Genomic DNA, 27,975 nt, shown 5'->3' with positions numbered 1-27,975 from the left:
GTGATTGAATGCATTGTAATACATGCAGCGTTGTAAAATGCATCCTGATTGAGCGCAGTGGATTCCATGTAGCGTCATTGAATGCAGAGGATTCCATGCAGCGAGATTTAATGCAGTGGAGTCCATGCAGCGAGGCCCATGCATCCCGAGTGAATGCAGTGGATTTTATTCAGCCTGGCCCAAAGCATCCCGATTGAATGCAGTGAATTCCATGCAGCTTCATTGAATGCAGTGGATTCCATGCATTGTGATTGAATGCAGTGTAATCCATGCAGCGTGGTAAAATGAATTCCGATTGAAAGCAGTGGATTCCATGCAGCGTGATTGAATGCAGTGCATTCCATGAAGCCTGGTAAAATGCATCCCGATTGGTAGCAGTGGATTACATGTAGCGTCATTGAATGCAGAGGATTCCATTCATTGTGGTGCAATGGATCCCGATTGAATGCAGTGGAGTCCATGCAGTGAGGCCCAATGCATCCTGATTGAATGCAGTGGATACCATGCAGCCTGGTAAAATGCATCCCGATTGAATGCAGTGGATTCCATGCAGCGTCATTGAATGCAGAGGATTCCATGCAGCGAGATATAATGCAGTGGAGTCCATGCAGCCAGATGTAATGCTGTGGAGTCCATGCAGAGAGGCCCAATGCATCCCGATTGAATGCAGTGGATTTTATGCAGCATGGCCCAAACCATCCCTTTTGAATGCAGTGGATTCCATGCAGCGTCATTGAATGCAGAGGATTCCATGCATTGTGGCGCAATGGATCCCGATTTTATGCGGTGTAGTCCATGCATTGTGATTGAATGCAGTGTAATCCATGCAGCGTGGTAAAATGCATCCCGATGGAATGCAGTGGATTCCATGCAGCGTCATTGAATGCAGAGGATTCCTTGCATTTTGGCGCAATGGATCCCGATTGTATGCAGTGGAGTCCATTCAGCGAGGCCCAATGCATCCCGTTGAATGCAGTGGATTTTATGCAGCATGGCCCAAAACATCCCGATTGAGTCAGTGGATTTCATGCAGTGTGGTGCAATTGATTCTCATTGAATGCACTAATTCCATGCATCAAGGCGCAATGGTTCCTGATTGAATGCACTGGATTCCATGCGGCCTTTTAAAATTCATCCCGATTGAATGCATTGGATTCCATGCAGCGTTATTCATTGCGGTGGATACCACGCAGCGTGTTAAAATACATCCCGATTGAATGCAGTGGATTCCATGCAGCATCATTGAATGCAGAGGATTCCATGCAGCCTAGTAAAATGCATCCCGATTGAATGCAGTGGATTCCGTGCATGTTGATTGAATGCAGTGAATTCCATGCAGCCTGGTAAAATGCATCCCGATGGAATGCATTGGATTCCATGCAGCATGATTGAATGCAGTGGATTCCATGCAGCATGAAAAAATGAAACCCTATTGAATGCAGTGAATTTTATGCAGCATGATTGAATGCAGTGGATTCCATGCAGCATGATTGAATGCAGTGGATTTTATGCAGCATGGCCCAAAGCATCCCGATTGAATGCAGTGGATTCCATGCAGCGTCATTGAATGCAGAAGATTCAATGCATTTTGGCGCAATGGATCCCGATTGTATGCAGTGGAGTCCATGCAGTGAGGCCCAATGCATCCCGAACTAATGCAGTGGATTTTATGCAGCATGGCCAAAATCACCCCGATTGAATGCAGTGGATTCCATGCATTGTGATTGAATGCGGTTTAATCCATGCAGCGTGGTAAAATGCATCCCGATTGAATGCAGTGAATTAAATGCAGCATGATTGAATGCAGTGTATAACATGCATCGTGAAGAAATGGAACCTTATTGAATGCAGTGGTTTTTTTACAGCATGAATGAATGCAGGGGATACTATGGAGCGGATATTATGCAGCATGATTGAATGCAGTGTATTTTATGTAGCATGGCCGAAAGCATCCCGATTGAATGCAGTGGATTCCATGCAGCGTGATTGAAACAGTGTAATACATGCAGCGTTGTAAAATGGATTCTGATTGAATGCAGTGGATTCCATGCAGCGTGAAGAAATTGAACTATATTTAATGCATGGGATTTTATTCAGCATGGTCGAATGCAGTGGATTCCATGCAGCATGATTGAATGCAGTGGATTTTATGCAGCATGGCCCAAATTATCCCGATTGAATGCAGTGGATTCCATGCATTGTGATTGAATGCAGTGAACTCCATGCAGCCTTGTAAAATGAATCCCGATTGAATGCAGTGGATTCCATGCAGCGTGATTGAATGCAGTGGATTCCATGCAGCGTGAAGCAATGGAACCCTATTGAATGCAGTGGATTCCATGCAGCATGATTGCATGCAGTGGATTTTATGCACCATGGCCCAATGCATCCCGATTGATTGCAGTGGATTCCATGCAGCGTCATTGAATTCAGAGGATTCCATGCATTGTGGCGCAATGGATCCCGATTTTATCAAGTGGAGTCAATGCAGCGTGATTGCATGCACTGTATTCCATTCAGCGTGAAGAAATGGAACCCTATTGAATGCAGTGGATTCCGTGCAGCATGATTGAATGCAGTGGATTTCATGAAGCATGCCCCAAAGCATCCCGATTGAATGCAGTGGATTCCATGCAGCGTCATTGAATGCAGTGTAATCCATGCAGCGTGGTTAAATGCATCCCGATTGAATGCAGTTTATTCCATACAGCGTGATTGAATGCAGTGTATTTCATGCAGTGTGAAGAAAAGGTACACTATTGAATGCAGTGAATATTATGCAGCATGATTGAATGCAGTGGATTCCATGCAGCATGATTGATGCAGTGGATTTTATACAGCATGGCCCAAAGCATCCCGATTGAATGCAGTGGATTCCATGCAGCGTCATTGAATGCAGAGGATTCCATGCATTGTGGCGCATTGGATCCCGATTGTATGCAGTGGAGTCCATGCAGTGAGGCCCAAGGCATCCCGATTGAATGCAGTGGATTATATGCAGCATGGCCCAAAACATCCCGATTGAATGCACTGGATTCCATGCAGCGTCATTGAATGCAGAGGATTCCATGCATTGTTGCGCAATGGATCCAGATTTTATGCAGTGGAGTCCATGCAGCGAGGCCAAATGCATCCTGATTGAATGCAGTGGATTTTAAGCAGCATGGCTCAAAACATCCCGATTGAATACAGTGGATTCCCTGCAGCATGATTGAATGCAGTGTAATCCATGCAGCGTGGTAAAATGCATCCCAATTAAATGCAGTGGATTCCATGCAGCGTGATGGAATGAAGTGTATTCCATACAGTGTGAAGTTATGGAACCCTATTGTATGCAGTGGATTTTATGCAGCATGATTGAGTGCAGTGGATTCCATGAAGCATGATTGAATGTAGTGGATTTTATGCAGCATGGCCCAAAGCATCCCGATTGAATACATTGGATTACATGCAGCGTCAATGAATGCGAGGATTCCATGCATTGTGGCGCAATGGATCCTGATTGTATGCAGTGGAGTCCATGCAGCGAGGCCCAAGGCATCCCGATTGAATTCAGTGGATTTTATGAGGCATGGCCCAAAGCATCCCGATGGAATGCAGTGGATTCCATGCATTGAGATTGAATGCAGTGTACTCCATTCAGGGTTGTAAAATTCATCCCGATTGAATGCAGTGGATTCCATGAAGCGTGATTGAATGCAGTATTCCATGAAGTGTGAAGAAATGGAACCCTATTGAATGCAGTGGATTCCATGCAGCCTGATTGCATGCAGTGGATTTTATGCAGCATGGCCCAAAGCATCCTGATTGAGTGCACTGGATTCAATGGAGCATCATTGAATGCAGAGGATTCCATGCATTGTGTTGCAATTGATCCTTATTGTATGCAGTGGAGTCAATGGAGCGAGGCCAAATGCATCCCAATTGAATGCACTGGATGATATGCAGCATGGCCCAAAGCATCCCAATTGAATGCAGTGGATTCCATGCAGCATCAATGAATGCAGAAGATTCCATGCCTTGTGGCGCAATGGATCCGGATTGTATGCAGTGGAGTCCATGCAGCGAGGCCCAATGCATCCCGATGGAATGCAGTGGATTTTATGCAGCATGGCCCAAATCATCCCGATTGAATGCAGTGGATTATATGCAGCATGTTTGCAGCAGTGTAATCCATTATGCAGCAGTGTAATCCATGCAGAGTGTTAAAATGCATCCCGATTGAATGCATTGTATTCCCTGCAGTGTGAAGAAATGGAACCCTATTGAATGCAGTGGATTTTATGCAGCATGATGGAGTGCAGTGGATTCCATGCAGCATGATTGAATGCAGTGGATTTCATGAAGCATGCCCCAAAGCATCCCGATTGAATGCAGTGGATTCCATGCAGCGTCATTGAATGCAGAGGATTCCATGCATTGCAGCGCAATGGATACCAATTGAATGCAGTGGAGTCCATGCAGCGAGGCCCAGTGCATCCCGATTGAATGCAGTGGATTTTCTGCAGCATGGCCCAAAGCATCCCGATTGAATGCATTGGATTCCATCCATTGTGATTGAATGCAGTGTACTCCATGCAGTGTGGTAAAATGCATCCCGATTGAATGCAGTGGATTCCATGCAGCATCATTGAATGCAGAGGATTCCATGCATCGTGGTGCAATGGATCCCGATTGTATGCAGTGGAGTCCATGCAGCGAGGCCCAATGCATCCTGATTGATTGCAGTGGATTTTTTGCAGCATGGCCCAAAGCATCCCGATTGAATGCAGTGGATTCCATGCATTGAGATTGAATGCAGTGTACTCCTGCAGCGAGGTAAAATGCATCCCGATTGAATGCAGTGGATTCCATGCAGCGTGAAGAAATGGAACATTTTGAATGCAATGGATATTATGCAGCATAATTGAATGCAGTGGATTCCATGCAGCATGATTGAATGCAGTGGATTTTATGCAGCATGGCCCAAAGCATCCTGATTGAATGCAGTGGATTCCATGGAGCATCATTGAATGCAGAGGATTCCATGCATTGTGGCGCAATGGATCCCAATTGTATGCAGTGGAGTCCGTGCAGTGTGATGAATGCATGGATTCCATGCAGCCTGGTAAAATGCATCCTGATTGAATGCAGTGGATTCCATGCAGCGTGATTGAATGCAGTGGATTCCATGCAGCGTGATTGAATGCAGTGGATTCCATGCAGCCTGGTAAAATGCATCCCAATGGAATGCATTGGATTCCATGCAGCATGATTGAATGCAGGGGATTCCATGCAGCATGAAAAAATGAAACCCTATTGAATGCAGTTAATTTTATGCAGCATGATTGAATGCAGTGGATTTTATGCAGCATGGCCCAAAGCATCCCGATTGAATGCAGCGAACTCCATGCAGCGTGGTAAAATTAATCCCGATTGAATGTAGTGGATTCCATGAAGCGTGATTGAATGCACTGTATTCCATGAAGTGTGAAGTAATGGAACCCTATTGAATGCAGTGTATTTTATGCAGCCTGATTGAATGCAGTGGATTTAATGGAGCATGATTGAATGCAGTGGATTTTATGCAGCATGGCCCAAAGCATCCTGATTGAATGCAGAGGATTCCATGCATTGTGGCGCAATGGATCCCGATTGTATGCAGTGGAGTCCATGCAGCGTGATGAATGCATGGATTCCATGCAGCCTGGTAAAATGCATCCCGATTGAATGCAGTGGATTCCATGCAGCGTCATTGAATGCAGATGATTCCATGCATTGTGGTGTAATGGATCCAGATTATATGCAGTGGAGTCCATGCAGTGAGGCCCAATGCATCCCGATTCAATGCAGTGGATTGTATGCAGCATGGCCCAAAGCATCCCGATTGAATGCAGTGGATTCCATGCATTTTGATTGAATGCAGTGTACTCCATGCAGCGTGGGAACATGCATCCCGATGGAATGCAGTGGATTCCATGCAGCGTGATTGAATGCAGTGGATTCCATGCAGCGTGAAGAAATTGAACCCTATTGTAAGCAGTGGATTATATGCAGCATGATTGAATGCAGTCGATTCCATGCAGCGTCATTGAATGCAGTGGATTTTCTGCAGCATGGCCCAAAGCATCCCGATTGAATGCATTGGATTCCATCCATTGTGATTGAATGCAGTGTACTCCATGCAGTGTGGTAAAATGCATCCCGATGGAATGCAGTGGATTCCATGCAGCATCATTGAATGCAGAGGATTCCATGCATTGTGGCGCAATGGATCGCGATTGTATGCAGTGGAGTCCATGCAGCGAGGCCCAATGCATCCTGATTGATTGCAGTGGATTTTTTGCAGCATGGCCCAAAGCATCCCGATTGAATGCAGTGGATTCCATGCAGCGTCATTGAATGCAGTGTAATCCATGCAGCGTGGTAAAATGCATCCCGATTGAATGCAGTGGATTCCATGCAGCGTGAAGTAATGGAACATGTTGAATGCAGTGGATATTATGCAGCATGATTGAATGCAGTGGATTCCATGCAACATGATTGATGCAGTGGATTTTATACAGCATGGCCCAAAGCATCCCGATTGAATGCAGTGGATTCCATGCAGCGTCATTGAATGCAGAGGATTCCATGCATTGTGGCGCAATGGATCCCGATTGTATGCAGTGGAGTCCATGCAGTGAGGCCCAAGGCATCCCGATTGAATGCAGTGGATTATATGCAGCATGGCCCAAAACATCCCGATTGAATGCAGTGGATTCCATGCAGCGTCATTGAATGCAGAGGATTCCATGCATTGTTGCGCAATGGATCCAGATTTTATGCAGTGGAGTCCATGCAGCGAGGCCAAATGCATCCTGATTGAATGCAGTGGATTTTAAGCAGCATGGCTCAAAACATCCCGATTGAATACAGTGGATTCCCTGCAGCATGATTGAATGCAGTGTAATCCATGCAGCGTGGTAAAATGCATCCCAATTAAATGCAGTGGATTCCATGCAGCATGATGGAATGAAGTGTATTCCATACAGTGTGAAGTTATGGAACCCTATTGTATGCAGTGGATTTTATGCAGCATGATTGAGTGCAGTGGATTCCATGAAGCATGATTGAATGTAGTGGATTTTATGCAGCATGGCCCAAAGCATCCCGATTGAATACATTGGATTACATGCAGCGTCAATGAATGCGAGGATTCCATGCATTGTGGCGCAATGGATCCTGATTGTATGCAGTGGAGTCCATGCAGCGAGGCCCAAGGCATCCCGATTGAATTCAGTGGATTTTATGAGGCATGGCCCAAAGCATCCCGATGGAATGCAGTGGATTCCATGCATTGAGATTGAATGCAGTGTACTCCATTCAGGGTTGTAAAATTCATCCCGATTGAATGCAGTGGATTCCATGAAGCGTGATTGAATGCAGTATTCCATGAAGTGTGAAGAAATGGAACCCTATTGAATGCAGTGGATTCCATGCAGCCTGATTGCATGCAGTGGATTTTATGCAGCATGGCCCAAAGCATCCTGATTGAGTGCACTGGATTCAATGGAGCATCATTGAATGCAGAGGATTCCATGCATTGTGTTGCAATTGATCCTTATTGTATGCAGTGGAGTCAATGGAGCGAGGCCAAATGCATCCCAATTGAATGCACTGGATGATATGCAGCATGGCCCAAAGCATCCCAATTGAATGCAGTGGATTCCATGCAGCATCAATGAATGCAGAAGATTCCATGCCTTGTGGCGCAATGGATCCGGATTGTATGCAGTGGAGTCCATGCAGCGAGGCCCAATGCATCCCGATGGAATGCAGTGGATTTTATGCAGCATGGCCCAAATCATCCCGATTGAATGCAGTGGAATATATGCAGCATGTTTGCAGCAGTGTAATCCATTATGCAGCAGTGTAATCCATGCAGAGTGTTAAAATGCATCCCGATTGAATGCATTGTATTCCCTGCAGTGTGAAGAAATGGAACCCTATTGAATGCAGTGGATTTTATGCAGCATGATGGAGTGCAGTGGATTCCATGCAGCATGATTGAATGCAGTGGATTTCATGAAGCATGCCCCAAAGCATCCCGATTGAATGCAGTGGATTCCATGCAGCGTCATTGAATGCAGAGGATTCCATGCATTGCAGCGCAATGGATACAAATTGAATGCAGTGGAGTCCATGCAGCGAGGCCCAGTGCATCCCGATTGAATGCAGTGGATTTTCTGCAGCATGGCCCAAAGCATCCCGATTGAATGCATTGGATTCCATCCATTGTGATTGAATGCAGTGTACTCCATGCAGTGTGGTAAAATGCATCCCGATTGAATGCAGTGGATTCCATGCAGCATCATTGAATGCAGAGGATTCCATGCATCGTGGTGCAATGGATCCCGATTGTATGCAGTGGAGTCCATGCAGCGAGGCCCAATGCATCCTGATTGATTGCAGTGGATTTTTTGCAGCATGGCCCAAAGCATCCCGATTGAATGCAGTGGATTCCATGCATTGAGATTGAATGCAGTGTACTCCATGCAGCGAGGTAAAATGCATCCCGATTGAATGCAGTGGATTCCATGAAGCGTGAAGAAATGGAACATTTTGAATGCAATGGATATTATGCAGCATAATTGAATGCAGTGGATTCCATGCAGCATGATTGAATGCAGTGGATTTTATGCAGCATGGCCCAAAGCATCCTGATTGAATGCAGTGGATTCCATGGAGCATCATTGAATGCAGAGGATTCCATGCATTGTGGCGCAATGGATCCCAATTGTATGCAGTGGAGTCCGTGCAGTGTGATGAATGCATGGATTCCATGCAGCCTGGTAAAATGCATCCTGATTGAATGCAGTGGATTCCATGCAGCGTGATTGAATGCAGTGGATTCCATGCAGCGTGATTGAATGCAGTGGATTCCATGCAGCCTGGTAAAATGCATCCCAATGGAATGCATTGGATTCCATGCAGCATGATTGAATGCAGGGGATTCCATGCAGCATGAAAAAATGAAACCCTATTGAATGCAGTTAATTTTATGCAGCATGATTGAATGCAGTGGATTCCATGCAGCATGATTGAATGCAGTGGATTTTATGCAGCATGGCCCAAAGCATCCCGATTGAATGCAGTGAACTCCATGCAGCGTGGTAAAATGTATCCCGATTGAATGCAGTGGATTCCATGAAGCGTGATTGAATGCAGTGTATTCCATGAAGTGTGAAGTAATGGAACCCTATTGAATGCAGTGTATTTTATGCAGCCTGATTGAATGCAGTGGATTTAATGGAGCATGATTGAATGCAGTGGATTTTATGCAGCATGGCCCAAAGCATCCTGATTGAATGCAGTGGAGTCCATGGAGCATCATTGAATGCAGAGGATTCCATGCATTGTGGCGCAATGGATCCCGATTGTATGCAGTGGAGTCCATGCAGTGTGATGAATGCATGGATTCCAGGCAGCCTGGTAAAATGCATCCCGATTGAATGCAGTGGATTCCATGCAGCGTGATTGAATGCAGTGGATTCCATGCAGCCTGGTAAAATGCATCCCGATTGAATGCAGAGGATTCCATGCATTGTGGCGTAATGGATCCCGACTGTATGCAGCGGAGTCCATGCAGCGTGATGACTGAATGGATTCCATGCAGCTTATTAAAATGCATCCTGATTGAATGCAGTGGATTCCATGCAGCGTGATTGAATGCACTGGATTCCATGCAGCGTGATTGAATGCAGTGGATTCCATGCAGCCTGGTAAAATGCATTCCGATTGAATGCAGTGGATTCCATGCAGCGTGATTGAATGCAGTGGATTCCATGCAGCCTGGTAAAATGCATCCCGATTGAATGCAGTGGATTACGTGCAGCATGATTGAATGCAGTGGATTTTATGCAGCATGGCCCAAAGCATCCTGATTGAATGCAGTGGATTCCATGGAGCATCATTGAATGCAGAGGATTCCATGCATTGTGGCGCAATGGATCCCAATTGTATGCAGTGGAGTCCGTGCAGTGTGATGAATGCATGGATTCCATGCAGCCTGGTAAAATGCATCCTGATTGAATGCAGTGGATTCCATGCAGCGTGATTGAATGCAGTGGATTCCATGCAGCGTGATTGAATGCAGTGGATTCCATGCAGCCTGGTAAAATGCATCCCAATGGAATACATTGGATTCCATGCAGCATGATTGAATGCAGGGGATTCCATGCAGCATGAAAAAAGGAAACCCTATTGAATGCAGTTAATTTTATGCAGCATGATTGAATGCAGTGGATTCCATGCAGCATGATTGAATGCAGTGGATTTTATGCAGCATGGCCCAAAGCATCCCGATTGAATGCAGTGAACTCCATGCAGCGTGGTAAAATTAATCCCGATTGAATGCAGTGGATTCCATGAAGCGTGATTGAATGCACTGTATTCCATGAAGTGTGAAGTAATGGAACCCTATTGAATGCAGTGTATTTTATGCAGCCTGATTGAATGCAGTGGATTTAATGGAGCATGATTGAATGCAGTGGATTTTATGCATCATGGCCCAAAGCATCCCGATTGAATGCAGGGGATTCCATGCAGCATGATTTAATGCAGTGTACTCCATTCAGCGTGGTAAATTGCATCCCGATTGAATGCAGTGGATTCCATGCAGCATGATTGAATGCAGTGGATTTTATGCAGCATGGCCCAAAGCATCCCGATTAAATGAAGTGGATTATATGCAGCATGGCCCAATGCATCCCGATAGAATGCAGTGGATTCCATGCATTGTGATTGAATGAAGTGTAATCCTTGCAGCGTGGTAAAATGCATCCCGATTGAATGCAGTGGATTCCATGCAGCATGATTGAATGCAGTGGATTTTATGCAGCATGGCCCAAAGCATCCCGATTGAATGCAGTGGATTCCATGCATTGTGATTGAATGCAGTGAACTCCATGCAGCAATGTAGAATGCATCCCGATTGAATGCAGGGGATTCCATGCAGCGTGATTGAATGCAGTGTATTCCATGAATTGTGAAGTAATGGAACCCTATTGAATGCAGTGTATTTTATGCAGCCTGATTGAATGCAGTGGATTTAATGGAGCATGATTGAATGCAGTGGATTTTATGCAGCATGGCCCAAAGCATCCTGATTGAATGCAGAGGATTCCATGCATTGTGGCGCAATGGATCCCGATTGTATGCAGTGGAGTCCATGCAGCGTGATGAATGCATGGATTCCATGCAGCCTGGTAAAATGCATCCCGATTGAATGCAGTGGATTCCATGCAGCGTCATTGAATGCAGATGATTCCATGCATTGTGGTGTAATGGATCCCGATTATATGCAGTGGAGTCCATGCAGTGAGGCCCAATGCATCCCGATTGAATGCAGTGGATTGTATGCAGCATGTCCCAAAGCATCCCGATGGAATGCAGTGGAATCCATGCATTTTGATTGAATGTAGTTTACTCCATGCAGCGTGGTAACATGCATCCCGATGGAATGCAGTGGATTCCATGCAGCGTGATTGAATGCAGTGGATTCCATGCAGCGTGAAGAAATTGAACCCTATTGTAAGCAGTGGATTATATGCAGCATGATTGAATGCAGTCGATTCCATGCAGCGTCATTGAATGAAGTGGATTTTATGAGGCATGGCCCAAAGCATCCCGATTGAATGCAGTGGATTCCATGCAGCGTCATTGAATGCAGAGGATTCCATGCATTGTGGTGCAATGGATCCCGACTGTATGCACTGGAGTCCATGAAGCGAGGCCCAATGCATCCCGATTGAATGCAGTGGATTTTTTTGCATCATGGCCCAAAGCATCCCGATTGAATGCAGGGGATTCCATGCAGCATGATTTAATGCAGTGTACTCCATTCAGCGTGGTAAATTGCATCCCGATTGAATGCAGTGGATTCCATGCAGCATGATTGAATGCAGTGGATTTTATGCAGCATGGCCCAAAGCATCCCGATTAAATGAAGTGGATTATATGCAGCATGGCCCAATGCATCCCGATAGAATGCAGTGGATTCCATGCATTGTGATTGAATGAAGTGTAATCCATGCAGCGTGGTAAAATGCATCCCGATTGAATGCAGTGGATTCCATGCAGCATGATTGAATGCAGTGGATTTTGTGCAGCATGGCCCAAAGCACCCGATTGAATGCAGTGGATTCCATGCATTGTGATTGGATGCAGTGAACTCCATGCAGCAAGGTAGAATGCATCCCGATTGAATGCAGGGGATTCCATGCAGCGTGATTGAATGCAGTGTATTCCATGCAGAGTGAAGACATGGAACCCAATTGAATGCAGTGGATTTTATGCAGCATGGCCCAAAGCATCCCGATTGAATGCAGTGGATTCCATGTATTGTGATTGAATGCAGTGAACTCCATGCAGCCTTGTAAAATGAATCCCAATTGAATGCAGTGGATTCCATGCAGCGTGATCAAATGCAGTCAATGACATACAGCTTAGTAAAATGAATCCCGATTAAATTCGATGGATTACATGCAGCGTGATTAAATGCAGTGGATTCCATGCAGTGGTGTAAAATGCTTCCCGATTGAATGCAGTGTAGTCTATGCATTGCGATTCAATGCAGTGTCATATATGCAGCGTTGTAAAATGCATCCCGATTGAATGCAGCGGATTCCATGCAATGTGATAGAATGCAGTGGATTCCATGCAGTGTGAAGAAATGGAACCCTCTTGAATGCATGGATTTTATGCAGCATGATTGAATGCATTGGATTCCTTGCAGCAAGATTGAATGCAGTGGATTTTATGCAGTATGGCCCAAAGCATCCCGATTGAATACAGTGAATTCCATGCATTGTGATTGAAAGCAGTGTAATCCACGCTGCGTGGTAAAATGGATCCCGATCGAATGCAGTGGATTCGATGCAGCGTCATTAAATGCAGATGATTCCTCGCATTTTGGCGCAATGGATCCCGATTTTATGAAGTGGGGTCCATGCAGCGTGGCCCAATGCCTCCCGATTAAATGCAGTGGATTATATGCAGCATGGCCCAAAGCATCCCGATTGAATGCATTGGATTCCATGCATTGTGATTGAATGAAGTGTAATCCTTGCAGCGTGGTAAAATGCATCCCGATTGAATGCAGTGGATTCCATGCAGCATGATTGAATGCAGTGGATTTTATGCAGCATGGCCCAAAGCATCCCGATTGAATGCAGTGGATTCCATGCAGCGTCATTGAATGCAGAAGATTCAATGCATTTTGGCGCAATGGATCCCGATTGTATGCAGTGGAGTCCATGCAGTGAGGCCCAATGCATCCCGAACTAATGCAGTGGATTTTATGCAGCATGGCCAAAATCACCCCGATTGAATGCAGTGGATTCCATGCATTGTGATTGAATGCGGTTTAATCCATGCAGCGTGGTAAAATGCATCCCGATTGAATGCAGTGAATTAAATGCAGCATGATTGAATGCAGTGTATAACATGCATCGTGAAGAAATGGAACCTTATTGAATGCAGTGGTTTTTTTACAGCATGAATGAATGCAGGGGATACTATGGAGCGGATATTATGCAGCATGATTGAATGCAGTGTATTTTATGTAGCATGGCCGAATGCATCCCGATTGAATGCAGTGGATTCCATGCAGCGTGATTGAAACAGTGTAATACATGTAAAATGGATTCTGATTGAATGCAGTGGATTCCATGCAGCGTGAAGAAATTGAACTATATTTAATGCATGGGATTTTATTCAGCATGGTCGAATGCAGTGGATTCCATGCAGCATGATTGAATGCAGTGGATTTTATGCAGCATGGCCCAAATTATCCCGATTGAATGCAGTGGATTCCATGCATTGTGATTGAATGCAGTGAACTCCATGCAGCCTTGTAAAATGAATCCCGATTGAATGCAGTGGATTCCATGCAGCGTGATTGAATGCAGTGGATTCCATGCAGCGTGAAGCAATGGAACCCTATTGAATGCAGTGGATTCCATGCAGCATGATTGCATGCAGTGGATTTTATGCACCATGGCCCAAAGCATCCCGATTGATTGCAGTGGATTCCATGCAGCGTCATTGAATTCAGAGGATTCCATGCATTGTGGCGCAATGAATCCCGATTTTATCAAGTGGAGTCAATGCAGCGTGATTGCATGCACTGTATTCCATTCAGCGTGAAGAAATGGAACCCTATTGAATGCAGTGGATTCCATGCAGCATGATTGAATGCAGTGGATTTCATGAAGCATGCCCCAAAGCATCCCGATTGAATGCAGTGGATTCCATGCAGCGTCATTGAATGCAGTGTAATCCATGCAGCGTGGTTAAATGCATCCCGATTGAATGCAGTTTATTCCATACAGCGTGATTGAATGCAGTGTATTTCATGCAGTGTGAAGAAAAGGTACACTATTGAATGCAGTGAATATTATGCAGCATGATTGAATGCAGTGGATTCCATGCAGCATGATTGATGCAGTGGATTTTATACAGCATGGCCCAAAGCATCCCGATTGAATGCAGTGGATTCCATGCAGCGTCATTGAATGCAGAGGATTCCATGCATTGTGGCGCATTGGATCCCGATTGTATGCAGTGGAGTCCATGCAGTGAGGCCCAAGGCATCCCGATTGAATGCAGTGGATTATATGCAGCATGGCCCAAAACATCCCGATTGAATGCACTGGATTCCATGCAGCGTCATTGAATGCAGAGGATTCCATGCATTGTTGCGCAATGGATCCAGATTTTATGCAGTGGAGTCCATGCAGCGAGGCCAAATGCATCCTGATTGAATGCAGTGGATTTTAAGCAGCATGGCTCAAAACATCCCGATTGAATACAGTGGATTCCCTGCAGCATGATTGAATGCAGTGTAATCCATGCAGCGTGGTAAAATGCATCCCAATTAAATGCAGTGGATTCCATGCAGCGTGATGGAATGAAGTGTATTCCATACAGTGTGAAGTTATGGAACCCTATTGTATGCAGTGGATTTTATGCAGCATGATTGAGTGCAGTGGATTCCATGAAGCATGATTGAATGTAGTGGATTTTATGCAGCATGGCCCAAAGCATCCCGATTGAATACATTGGATTACATGCAGCGTCAATGAATGCGAGGATTCCATGCATTGTGGCGCAATGGATCCTGATTGTATGCAGTGGAGTCCATGCAGCGAGGCCCAAGGCATCCCGATTGAATTCAGTGGATTTTATGAGGCATGGCCCAAAGCATCCCGATGGAATGCAGTGGATTCCATGCATTGAGATTGAATGCAGTGTACTCCATTCAGGGTTGTAAAATTCATCCCGATTGAATGCAGTGGATTCCATGAAGCGTGATTGAATGCAGTATTCCATGAAGTGTGAAGAAATGGAACCCTATTGAATGCAGTGGATTCCATGCAGCCTGATTGCATGCAGTGGATTTTATGCAGCATGGCCCAAAGCATCCTGATTGAGTGCACTGGATTCAATGGAGCATCATTGAATGCAGAGGATTCCATGCATTGTGTTGCAATTGATCCTTATTGTATGCAGTGGAGTCAATGGAGCGAGGCCAAATGCATCCCAATTGAATGCACTGGATGATATGCAGCATGGCCCAAAGCATCCCAATTGAATGCAGTGGATTCCATGCAGCATCAATGAATGCAGAAGATTCCATGCCTTGTGGCGCAATGGATCCGGATTGTATGCAGTGGAGTCCATGCAGCGAGGCCCAATGCATCCCGATGGAATGCAGTGGATTTTATGCAGCATGGCCCAAATCATCCCGATTGAATGCAGTGGATTATATGCAGCATGTTTGCAGCAGTGTAATCCATTATGCAGCAGTGTAATCCATGCAGAGTGTTAAAATGCATCCCGATTGAATGCATTGTATTCCCTGCAGTGTGAAGAAATGGAACCCTATTGAATGCAGTGGATTTTATGCAGCATGATGGAGTGCAGTGGATTCCATGCAGCATGATTGAATGCAGTGGATTTCATGAAGCATGCCCCAAAGCATCCCGATTGAATGCAGTGGATTCCATGCAGCGTCATTGAATGCAGAGGATTCCATGCATTGCAGCGCAATGGATACCAATTGAATGCAGTGGAGTCCATGCAGCGAGGCCCAGTGCATCCCGATTGAATGCAGTGGATTTTCTGCAGCATGGCCCAAAGCATCCCGATTGAATGCATTGGATTCCATCCATTGTGATTGAATGCAGTGTACTCCATGCAGTGTGGTAAAATGCATCCCGATTGAATGCAGTGGATTCCATGCAGCATCATTGAATGCAGAGGATTCCATGCATCGTGGTGCAATGGATCCCGATTGTATGCAGTGGAGTCCATGCAGCGAGGCCCAATGCATCCTGATTGATTGCAGTGGATTTTTTGCAGCATGGCCCAAAGCATCCCGATTGAATGCAGTGGATTCCATGCATTGAGATTGAATGCAGTGTACTCCTGCAGCGAGGTAAAATGCATCCCGATTGAATGCAGTGGATTCCATGCAGCGTGAAGAAATGGAACATTTTGAATGCAATGGATATTATGCAGCATAATTGAATGCAGTGGATTCCATGCAGCATGATTGAATGCAGTGGATTTTATGCAGCATGGCCCAAAGCATCCTGATTGAATGCAGTGGATTCCATGGAGCATCATTGAATGCAGAGGATTCCATGCATTGTGGCGCAATGGATCCCAATTGTATGCAGTGGAGTCCGTGCAGTGTGATGAATGCATGGATTCCATGCAGCCTGGTAAAATGCATCCTGATTGAATGCAGTGGATTCCATGCAGCGTGATTGAATGCAGTGGATTCCATGCAGCGTGATTGAATGCAGTGGATTCCATGCAGCCTGGTAAAATGCATCCCAATGGAATGCATTGGATTCCATGCAGCATGATTGAATGCAGGGGATTCCATGCAGCATGAAAAAATGAAACCCTATTGAATGCAGTTAATTTTATGCAGCATGATTGAATGCAGGGGATTCCATGCAGCATGAAAAAATGAAACCCTATTGAATGCAGTTAATTTTATGCAGCATGATTGAATGCAGTGGATTCCATGCAGCATGATTGAATGCAGTGGATTTTATGCAGCATGGCCCAAAGCATCCCGATTGAATGCAGTGAACTCCATGCAGCGTGGTAAAATGAATCCCGATTGAATGCAGTGGATTCCATGAAGCGTGATTGAATGCAGTGTATTCCATGAAGTGTGAAGTAATGGAACCCTATTGAATGCAGTGTATTTTATGCAGCCTGATTGAATGCAGTGGATTTAATGGAGCATGATTGAATGCAGTGGATTTTATGCAGCATGGCCCAAAGCATCCTGATTGAATGCAGAGGATTCCATGCATTGTGGCGCAATGGATCCCGATTGTATGCAGTGGAGTCCATGCAGCGTGATGAATGCATGGATTCCATGCAGCCTGGTAAAATGCATCCCGATTGAATGCAGTGGATTCCATGCAGCGTCATTGAATGCAGATGATTCCATGCATTGTGGTGTAATGGATCCAGATTATATGCAGTGGAGTCCATGCAGTGAGGCCCAATGCATCCCGATTCAATGCAGTGGATTGTATGCATTTTGATTGAATGCAGTGTACTCCATGCAGCGTGGGAACATGCATCCCGATGGAATGCAGTGGATTCCATGCAGTGTGATTGAATGCAGTGGATTCCATGCAGCGTGAAGAAATTGAACCCTATTGTAAGCAGTGGATTATATGCAGCATGATTGAATGCAGTCGATTCCATGCAGCGTCATTGAATGCAGTGGATTTTCTGCAGCATGGCCCAAAGCATCCCGATTGAATGCATTGGATTCCATCCATTGTGATTGAATGCAGTGTACTCCATGCAGTGTGGTAAAATGCATCCCGATGGAATGCAGTGGATTCCATGCAGCATCATTGAATGCAGAGGATTCCATGCATTGTGGCGCAATGGATCGCGATTGTATGCAGTGGAGTCCATGCAGCGAGGCCCAATGCATCCTGATTGATTGCAGTGGATTTTTTGCAGCATGGCCCAAAGCATCCCGATTGAATGCAGTGGATTCCATGCAGCGTCATTGAATGCAGTGTAATCCATGCAGCGTGGTAAAATGCATCCCGATTGAATGCAGTGGATTCCATGCAGCGTGAAGTAATGGAACATGTTGAATGCAGTGGATATTATGCAGCATGATTGAATGCAGTGGATTCCATGCAGCATGATTGATGCAGTGGATTTTATACAGCATGGCCCAAAGCATCCCGATTGAATGCAGTGGATTCCATGCAGCGTCATTGAATGCAGAGGATTCCATGCATTGTGGCGCAATGGATCCCGATTGTATGCAGTGGAGTCCATGCAGTGAGGCCCAAGGCATCCCGATTGAATGCAGTGGATTATATGCAGCATGGCCCAAAACATCCCGATTGAATGCAGTGGATTCCATGCAGCGTCATTGAATGCAGAGGATTCCATGCATTGTTGCGCAATGGATCCAGATTTTATGCAGTGGAGTCCATGCAGCGAGGCCAAATGCATCCTGATTGAATGCAGTGGATTTTAAGCAGCATGGCTCAAAACATCCCGATTGAATACAGTGGATTCCCTGCAGCATGATTGAATGCAGTGTAATCCATGCAGCGTGGTAAAATGCATCCCAATTAAATGCAGTGGATTCCATGCAGCGTGATGGAATGAAGTGTATTCCATACAGTGTGAAGTTATGGAACCCTATTGTATGCAGTGGATTTTATGCAGCATGATTGAGTGCAGTGGATTCCATGAAGCATGATTGAATGTAGTGGATTTTATGCAGCATGGCCCAAAGCATCCCGATTGAATACATTGGATTACATGCAGCGTCAATGAATGCGAGGATTCCATGCATTGTGGCGCAATGGATCCTGATTGTATGCAGTGGAGTCCATGCAGCGAGGCCCAAGGCATCCCGATTGAATTCAGTGGATTTTATGAGGCATGGCCCAAAGCATCCCGATGGAATGCAGTGGATTCCATGCATTGAGATTGAATGCAGTGTACTCCATTCAGGGTTGTAAAATTCATCCCGATTGAATGCAGTGGATTCCATGAAGCGTGATTGAATGCAGTATTCCATGAAGTGTGAAGAAATGGAACCCTATTGAATGCAGTGGATTCCATGCAGCCTGATTGCATGCAGTGGATTTTATGCAGCATGGCCCAAAGCATCCTGATTGAGTGCACTGGATTCAATGGAGCATCATTGAATGCAGAGGATTCCATGCATTGTGTTGCAATTGATCCTTATTGTATGCAGTGGAGTCAATGGAGCGAGGCCAAATGCATCCCAATTGAATGCACTGGATGATATGCAGCATGGCCCAAAGCATCCCAATTGAATGCAGTGGATTCCATGCAGCATCAATGAATGCAGAAGATTCCATGCCTTGTGGCGCAATGGATCCGGATTGTATGCAGTGGAGTCCATGCAGCGAGGCCCAATGCATCCCGATGGAATGCAGTGGATTTTATGCAGCATGGCCCAAATCATCCCGATTGAATGCAGTGGAATATATGCAGCATGTTTGCAGCAGTGTAATCCATTATGCAGCAGTGTAATCCATGCAGAGTGTTAAAATGCATCCCGATTGAATGCATTGTATTCCCTGCAGTGTGAAGAAATGGAACCCTATTGAATGCAGTGGATTTTATGCAGCATGATGGAGTGCAGTGGATTCCATGCAGCATGATTGAATGCAGTGGATTTCATGAAGCATGCCCCAAAGCATCCCGATTGAATGCAGTGGATTCCATGCAGCGTCATTGAATGCAGAGGATTCCATGCATTGCAGCGCAATGGATACAAATTGAATGCAGTGGAGTCCATGCAGCGAGGCCCAGTGCATCCCGATTGAATGCAGTGGATTTTCTGCAGCATGGCCCAAAGCATCCCGATTGAATGCATTGGATTCCATCCATTGTGATTGAATGCAGTGTACTCCATGCAGTGTGGTAAAATGCATCCCGATTGAATGCAGTGGATTCCATGCAGCATCATTGAATGCAGAGGATTCCATGCATCGTGGTGCAATGGATCCCGATTGTATGCAGTGGAGTCCATGCAGCGAGGCCCAATGCATCCTGATTGATTGCAGTGGATTTTTTGCAGCATGGCCCAAAGCATCCCGATTGAATGCAGTGGATTCCATGCATTGAGATTGAATGCAGTGTACTCCATGCAGCGAGGTAAAATGCATCCCGATTGAATGCAGTGGATTCCATGCAGCGTGAAGAAATGGAACATTTTGAATGCAATGGATATTATGCAGCATAATTGAATGCAGTGGATTCCATGCAGCATGATTGAATGCAGTGGATTTTATGCAGCATGGCCCAAAGCATCATGATTGAATGCAGTGGATTCCATGGAGCATCATTGAATGCAGAGGATTCCATGCATTGTGGCGCAATGGATCCCAATTGTATGCAGTGGAGTCCGTGCAGTGTGATGAATGCATGGATTCCATGCAGCCTGGTAAAATGCATCCTGATTGAATGCAGTGGATTCCATGCAGCGTGATTGAATGCAGTGGATTCCATGCAGCGTGATTGAATGCAGTGGATTCCATGCAGCCTGGTAAAATGCATCCCAATGGAATGCATTGGATTCCATGCAGCATGATTGAATGCAGGGGATTCCATGCAGCATGAAAAAATGAAACCCTATTGAATGCAGTTAATTTTATGCAGCATGATTGAATGCAGTGGATTCCATGCAGCATGATTGAATGCAGTGGATTTTATGCAGCATGGCCCAAAGCATCCCGATTGAATGCAGTGAACTCCATGCAGCGTGGTAAAATGAATCCCGATTGAATGCAGTGGATTCCATGAAGCGTGATTGAATGCAGTGTATTCCATGAAGTGTGAAGTAATGGAACCCTATTGAATGCAGTGTATTTTATGCAGCCTGATTGAATGCAGTGGATTTAATGGAGCATGATTGAATGCAGTGGATTTTATGCAGCATGGCCCAAAGCATCCTGATTGAATGCAGAGGATTCCATGCATTGTGGCGCAATGGATCCCGATTGTATGCAGTGGAGTCCATGCAGCGTGATGAATGCATGGATTCCATGCAGCCTGGTAAAATGCATCCCGATTGAATGCAGTGGATTCCATGCAGCGTCATTGAATGCAGATGATTCCATGCATTGTGGTGTAATGGATCCAGATTATATGCAGTGGAGTCCATGCAGTGAGGCCCAATGCATCCCGATTCAATGCAGTGGATTGTATGCAGCATGGCCCAAAGCATCCCGATTGAATGCAGTGGATTCCATGCATTTTGATTGAATGCAGTGTACTCCATGCAGCGTGGGAACATGCATCCCGATGGAATGCAGTGGATTCCATGCAGCGTGATTGAATGCAGTGGATTCCATGCAGCGTGAAGAAATTGAACCCTATTGTAAGCAGTGGATTATATGCAGCATGATTGAATGCAGTCGATTCCATGCAGCGTCATTGAATGCAGTGGATTTTCTGCAGCATGGCCCAAAGCATCCCGATTGAATGCATTGGATTCCATCCATTGTGATTGAATGCAGTGTACTCCATGCAGTGTGGTAAAATGCATCCCGATGGAATGCAGTGGATTCCATGCAGCATCATTGAATGCAGAGGATTCCATGCATTGTGGCGCAATGGATCGCGATTGTATGCAGTGGAGTCCATGCAGCGAGGCCCAATGCATCCTGATTGATTGCAGTGGATTTTTTGCAGCATGGCCCAAAGCATCCCGATTGAATGCAGTGGATTCCTTGCAGCTTGAAGTAATGGAACATGTTGAATGCAGTGGATATTATGCAGCATGATTGAATGCAGTGGATTCCATGCAGCATGATTGAATGCAGTGGATTTTATGCAGCATGGCCCAAAGCATCCTGATTGAATGCAGTGGATTCCATGGAGCATCATTGAATGCAGAGTATTCCATGCATTGTGGCGCAATGGATCCCGATTGTATGCAGTGGAGTCCATGCAGTGTGATGAATGCATGGATTCCAGGCAGCCTGGTAATATGCATCCCGATTGAATGCAGTGGATTACGTGCAGCATGATTGAATGCAGTGCATTTTATGCAGCATGGCCCAAAGCATCCTGATTGAATGCAGTGGATTACGTGTAGCATGATTGAATGCAGTGAACTCCATGCAATATGGTAAAATGCATCCCAATTGAATGCAGTGGATTCTATGCATTGCGATTGAATGCAGTGTAATCCATGCAGTGTGGTAAAATGCATCCCGATTGAATGCAGTGGATTCCATGCAGTGTGATGGAATGAAGTTTATTATATACAGTGTGAAGTTATGGAACCCTATTGTATGCAGTGGATTTTATGCAGCATGAATGAGTGCAGTGGATTCCATGAAGCATGATTGAATGCAGTGGATTTTATGCAGCATGGCCCAAAGCATCCCGATTGAATGCAGTGGATTCCATGCAGCATGATTGAATGCAGTGGATTTTATGCAGCATGGCCCAAAGCATCCCGATTGAATGCAGTGGATTCCATGCAGCGACATTGAATGCAGAGAATTCCATGCATTGTGGTGCAATGGATCCAGATTATATGCAGTGGAGTCTATGCAGCGAGTCCCAATGCATCCCGATTGAATGCAGTGGATTTTCAGCAGCATGGCCCAAAGCATCCCGATTCAATGCAGTGGATTCCATGCATTGTGATTGAATGCAGTGTACTCCATTCAGCGTGGTAAAATGCATCCCGATTGAATGCAGTGGATTCCATGCAGCGTGATTGAATGCAGTGGATTCCATGCAGCGTGAAGAAATGGAACCCTATTGAATGCAGTGGATTCCATGCAGCCTGATTGCATGCAGTGGATTTTATGCAGCCTGGCCCAAAGCATCCCGATTGATTGCAGTGGATTCCATGCAGCGTCATTGAATTCAGAGGATTCCATGCATTGTGGCGCAATGGATCCCGATTTTATCAAGTGGAGTCAATGCAGCGAGGCCAAATGCTTCCCAATTGAATGCAGTAGATTATATGCGGCATGGTCCAAAGCATCCTGATTCACCGCAGTGGATTCCATGCAGCGTCATTGAATACAGAGGATTCCATTCATTGTGGCTCAATGGATCCAGAGTGTATGCAGTGGAGTCCATGGATCGTGATTGCATGCACTCTATTCCATTCAGTGTGAAGAAATTGAACCCTATTGAATGCAGTGGATTCCATGCAGCATGATTGAATGCAGTGGATTTCATGAAGCATGCCCCAAAGCATCCCGATTGAATGCAGTGGATTCCATGCAGCGTCATTGAATGCAGTGTAATCTGGCAGCGTGGTTAAATGCATCCCAATTGAATGCAGTTTATTCCATGCAGCGTGATTGAATGCAGTGTATTCCATGCAGTGTGAAGAAAAGGTACACTATTGAATGCAGTGAATATTATGCAGCATGATTGAATGCAGTAGATTCCATGCAGCATGATTGATGCAGTGGATTTTATACAGCATGGCCCAAAGCATTCCGATTGAATGCAGTGGATTCCATGCAGCGTCATTGAATGCAGAGGATTCCATGCATTGTGGCGCAATGGATCCCGATTGTATGCAGTGTAGTCCATGCAGTGAGGCCCAATGCATCCCGATTGAATGCAGTGGATTATATGCAGCATGGCCCAAAACATCCCGATTGAATGCAGTGGATTCCCTGCAGCATGATTGAATGCAGTGTAATCCATGCAGTGTGGTAAAATGCATCCCGATTAAATGCAGTGGATTACATGCAGCGTGATGGAATGAAGTGTATTCCATACAGTGTGAAGTTATGGAACATTATTGTAGGCAGTGGATTTTATGCAGCATGATTGAGTGCAGTGGATTCCATGAAGCATGATTGAATGCAGTGGATTTTATGTAGCATGGCCCAAATCATCCCGATTGAATACAGTGTATTCCATGAAGCGTCAATGAATACGAGGATTCCATACATTGTGGCGCAATGGATCCTGATTGTATGCAATGGAGTCCATGCAGCGAGGCCCAAGGCATCCCGATTGAATGCAGTGGATTTTATGAGGCATGGCCCAAAGCATCCCGATTGAATGCAGTGGATTCCATACATTGTGATTGAATGCAGTGAACTCCATGCAGCGTGGTAAAATGAATCCCGATTGAATGCAGTGGATTCCATGAAGCGTGATTGAATGCACTGTATTCCATGAAGTGTGAAGTAATGGAACCCTATTGAATGCAGTGTATTTTATGCAGCCTGATTGAATGCAGTGGATTTAATGGAGCATGATTGAATGCAGTGGATTTTATGCAGCATGGCCCAAAGCATCCTGATTGAATGCAGAGGATTCCATGCATTGTGGCGCAATGGATCCCGATTGTATGCAGTGGAGTCCATGCAGCGTGATGAATGCATGGATTCCATGCAGCCTGGTAAAATGCATCCCGATTGAATGCAGTGGATTCCATGCAGCGTCATTGAATGCAGATGATTCCATGCATTGTGGTGTAATGGATCCCGATTATATGCAGTGGAGTCCATGCAGTGAGGCCCAATGCATCCCGATTGAATGCAGTGGATTGTATGCAGCATGGCCCAAAGCATCCCGATTGAATGCAGTGGATTCCATGCATTTTGATTGAATGCAGTGTACTCCATGCAGCGTGGGAACATGCATCCCGATGGAATGCAGTGGATTCCATGCAGCGTGAAGAAATTGAACCCTATTGTAAGCAGTGGATTATATGCAGCATGATTGAATGCAGTCGATTCCATGCAGCGTCATTGAATGAAGTGGATTTTATGAGGCATGGCCGAAAGCATCCCGATTGAATGCAGTGGATTCCATGCAGCGTCATTGAATGCAGAGGATTACATGCATTGTGGTGCAATGGATCCCGATTGTATGCAGTGGAGTCCATGCAGTGTGATGAATGCATGGATTCCATGCAGCCTGGTAAAATGCATCCCGATTGAATGCAGTGGATTCCATGCAGCGTCATTGAATGCACATGATTCCATGCATTGTGGTGTAATGGATCCCGATTATATGCAGTGGAGTCCATGCAGTGAGGCCCAATGCATCCCGATTCAATGCAGTGGATTGTATGCAGCATGGCCCAAAGCATCCCGATTGAATGCAGTGGATTCCATGCATTTTGATTGAATGCAGTGTACTTCATGCAGCGTGGGAACATGCATCCCAATGGAATGCAGTGGATTCCATGCAGCGTGATTGAATGTAGTGGATTCCATGCAGCGTGAAGAAATTGAACCCTATTGTAAGCAGTGGATTATATGCAGCATGATTGAATGCAGTCGATTCCATGCAGCGTCATTGAATGCAGTGGATTTTCTGCAGCATGGCCCAAAGCATCCCGATTGAATGCATTGGATTCCATCCATTGTGATTGAATGCAGTGTACTCCATGCAGTGTGGTAAAATGCATCCCGATGGAATGCAGTGGATTCCATGCAGCATCATTGAATGCAGAGGATTCCATGCATTGTGGCGCAATGGATCGCGATTGTATGCAGTGGAGTCCATGCAGCGAGGCCCAATGCATCCTGATTGATTGCAGTGGATTTTTTGCAGCATGGCCCAAAACATCCCGATAGAATGCAGTGGATTCCATGCATTGAGATTGAATGCAGTGTACTCCATGCAGCGAGGTAAAATGCATCCCGATTGAATGCAGTGGATTCCATGCAGCGTGAAATAATGGAACATTTTGAATGCAGTGGATATTATGCAGCATGATTGAATGCGGTGGATTCCATGCAGCATGATTGAATGCAGTGGATTTTATGCAGCATGGCCCAAAGCATCCTGATTGAATGCAGTGGAGTCCATGGAGCATCATTGAATGCAGAGTATTCCATGCATTGTGGCGCAATGGATCCCGATTGTATGCAGTGGAGTCCATGCAGTGTGATGAATGCATGGATTCCAGGCAGCCTGGTAAAATGCATCCCGATTGAATGCAGTGGATTCCATGCAGCGTGATTGAATGCAGTGGATTCCATGCAGCGTGATTGAATGCAGTGGATTCCATGCAGCCTGGTAAAATGCATCCCGATTGAATGCAGTGGATTACGTGCAGCATGTTTGAATGCAGTGGATTCCATGCAGCCTGGAAAAATGCATCCCGATTGAATGCAGTGGATTCCATGCAGCGTTATTGAATGCAGTGGATTCCATGCAGCCTGGTAAAATGCATCCCTATTGAATGCAGTGGATTACGTGCAGCATGATTGAATGCAGTGGATTTTATGGAGCATGGCCCAAAGCATCCTGATTGAATGCAGTGGATTACGTGCAGCATGATTGAATGCAGTGAACCCCATGCAATGTGGTAAAATGCATCCTGATTGAATGCAGTGGATTCGATACAGCTTAGTATAATGTATCCCAATTAAATTCGGTGGATTCCATGCAGCGTTATTGAATGCAGTGGAATTTATTGAGCATGGCCCAAAGCATCCTGATTGAATGCAGTGGATTCCATGCAGCGTGAAGTGTTGGAACCCTATTGAATGCAGTGGATTTTATGCAGCATGGCCCAAAGCATCCTGATTGAGTGCACTGGATTCAATGGAGCATCATTGAATGCAGAGGATTCCATACATTGTGTTGCAATTGATCCTTATTGTATGCAGTGGAGTCCATGGAGCGAGGCCAAATGCATCCCGATTGAATGCACTGGATGATATGCAGCATGGCCCAAAGCATCCCAATTGAATGCAGTGGATTCCATGCAGCATCAATGAATGCAGAAGATTCCATGCCTTGTGGCGCAATGGATCCGGATTGTATGCAGTGGAGTCCATGCAGCGAGGCCCAATGCATCCCGATGGAATGCAGTGGATTTTATGCAGCATGGCCCAAATCATCCCGATTGAATGCAGTGGATTATATGCAGCATGTTTGCAGCAGTGTAATCCATTATGCAGCAGTGTAATCCATGCAGAGTGTTAAAATGCATCCCGATTGAATGCATTGTATTCCCTGCAGTGTGAAGAAATGGAACCCTATTGAATGCAGTGGATTTTATGCAGCATGATGGAGTGCAGTTGATTCCATGCAGCATGATTGAATGCAGTGGATTTCATGAAGCATGCCCCAAAGCATCCCGATTGAATGCAGTGGATTCCATGCAGCGTCATTGAATGCAGAGGATTCCATGCATTGCAGCGCAATGGATACAAATTGAATGCAGTGGAGTCCATGCAGCGAGGCCCAGTGCATCCCGATTGAATGCAGTGGATTTTCTGCAGCATGGCCCAAAGCATCCCGATTGAATGCATTGGATTCCATCCATTGTGATTGAATGCAGTGTACTCCATGCAGTGTGGTAAAATGCATCCCGATTGAATGCAGTGGATTCCATGCAGCATCATTGAATGCAGAGGATTCCATGCATCGTGGTGCAATGGATCCCGATTGTATGCAGTGGAGTCCATGCAGCGAGGCCCAATGCATCCTGATTGATTGCAGTGGATTTTTTGCAGCATGGCCCAAAGCATCCCGATTGAATGCAGTGGATTCCATGCATTGAGATTGAATGCAGTGTACTCCATGCAGCGAGGTAAAATGCATCCCGATTGAATGCAGTGGATTCCATGCAGCGTGAAGAAATGGAACATTTTGAATGCAATGGATATTATGCAGCATAATTGAATGCAGTGGATTCCATGCAGCATCATTGAATGCAGAGGATTCCATGCATTGTGGCGCAATGGATCCCAATTGTATGCAGTGGAGTCCGTGCAGTGTGATGAATGCATGGATTCCAGGCAGCCTGGTAAAATGCATCCTGATTGAATGCAGTGGATTCCATGCAGCGTGATTGAATGCAGTGGATTCCATGCAGCGTGATTGAATGCAGTGGATTCCATGCAGCCTGGTAAAATGCATCCCGATTGAATGCAGTGGATTCCATGC

This window comes from Sus scrofa, chromosome 18, assembly GCF_054392235.1.
Source record: "Sus scrofa isolate SSC_HxYL_T2T_F1_AM1 chromosome 18, Sscrofa_HxYL_maternal_Yorkshire_Landrace_v2.0, whole genome shotgun sequence".
Classification (NCBI taxonomy): Eukaryota; Metazoa; Chordata; class Mammalia; order Artiodactyla; family Suidae; genus Sus; species Sus scrofa.
Note: the sequence above shows the minus strand (reverse complement) of the source record.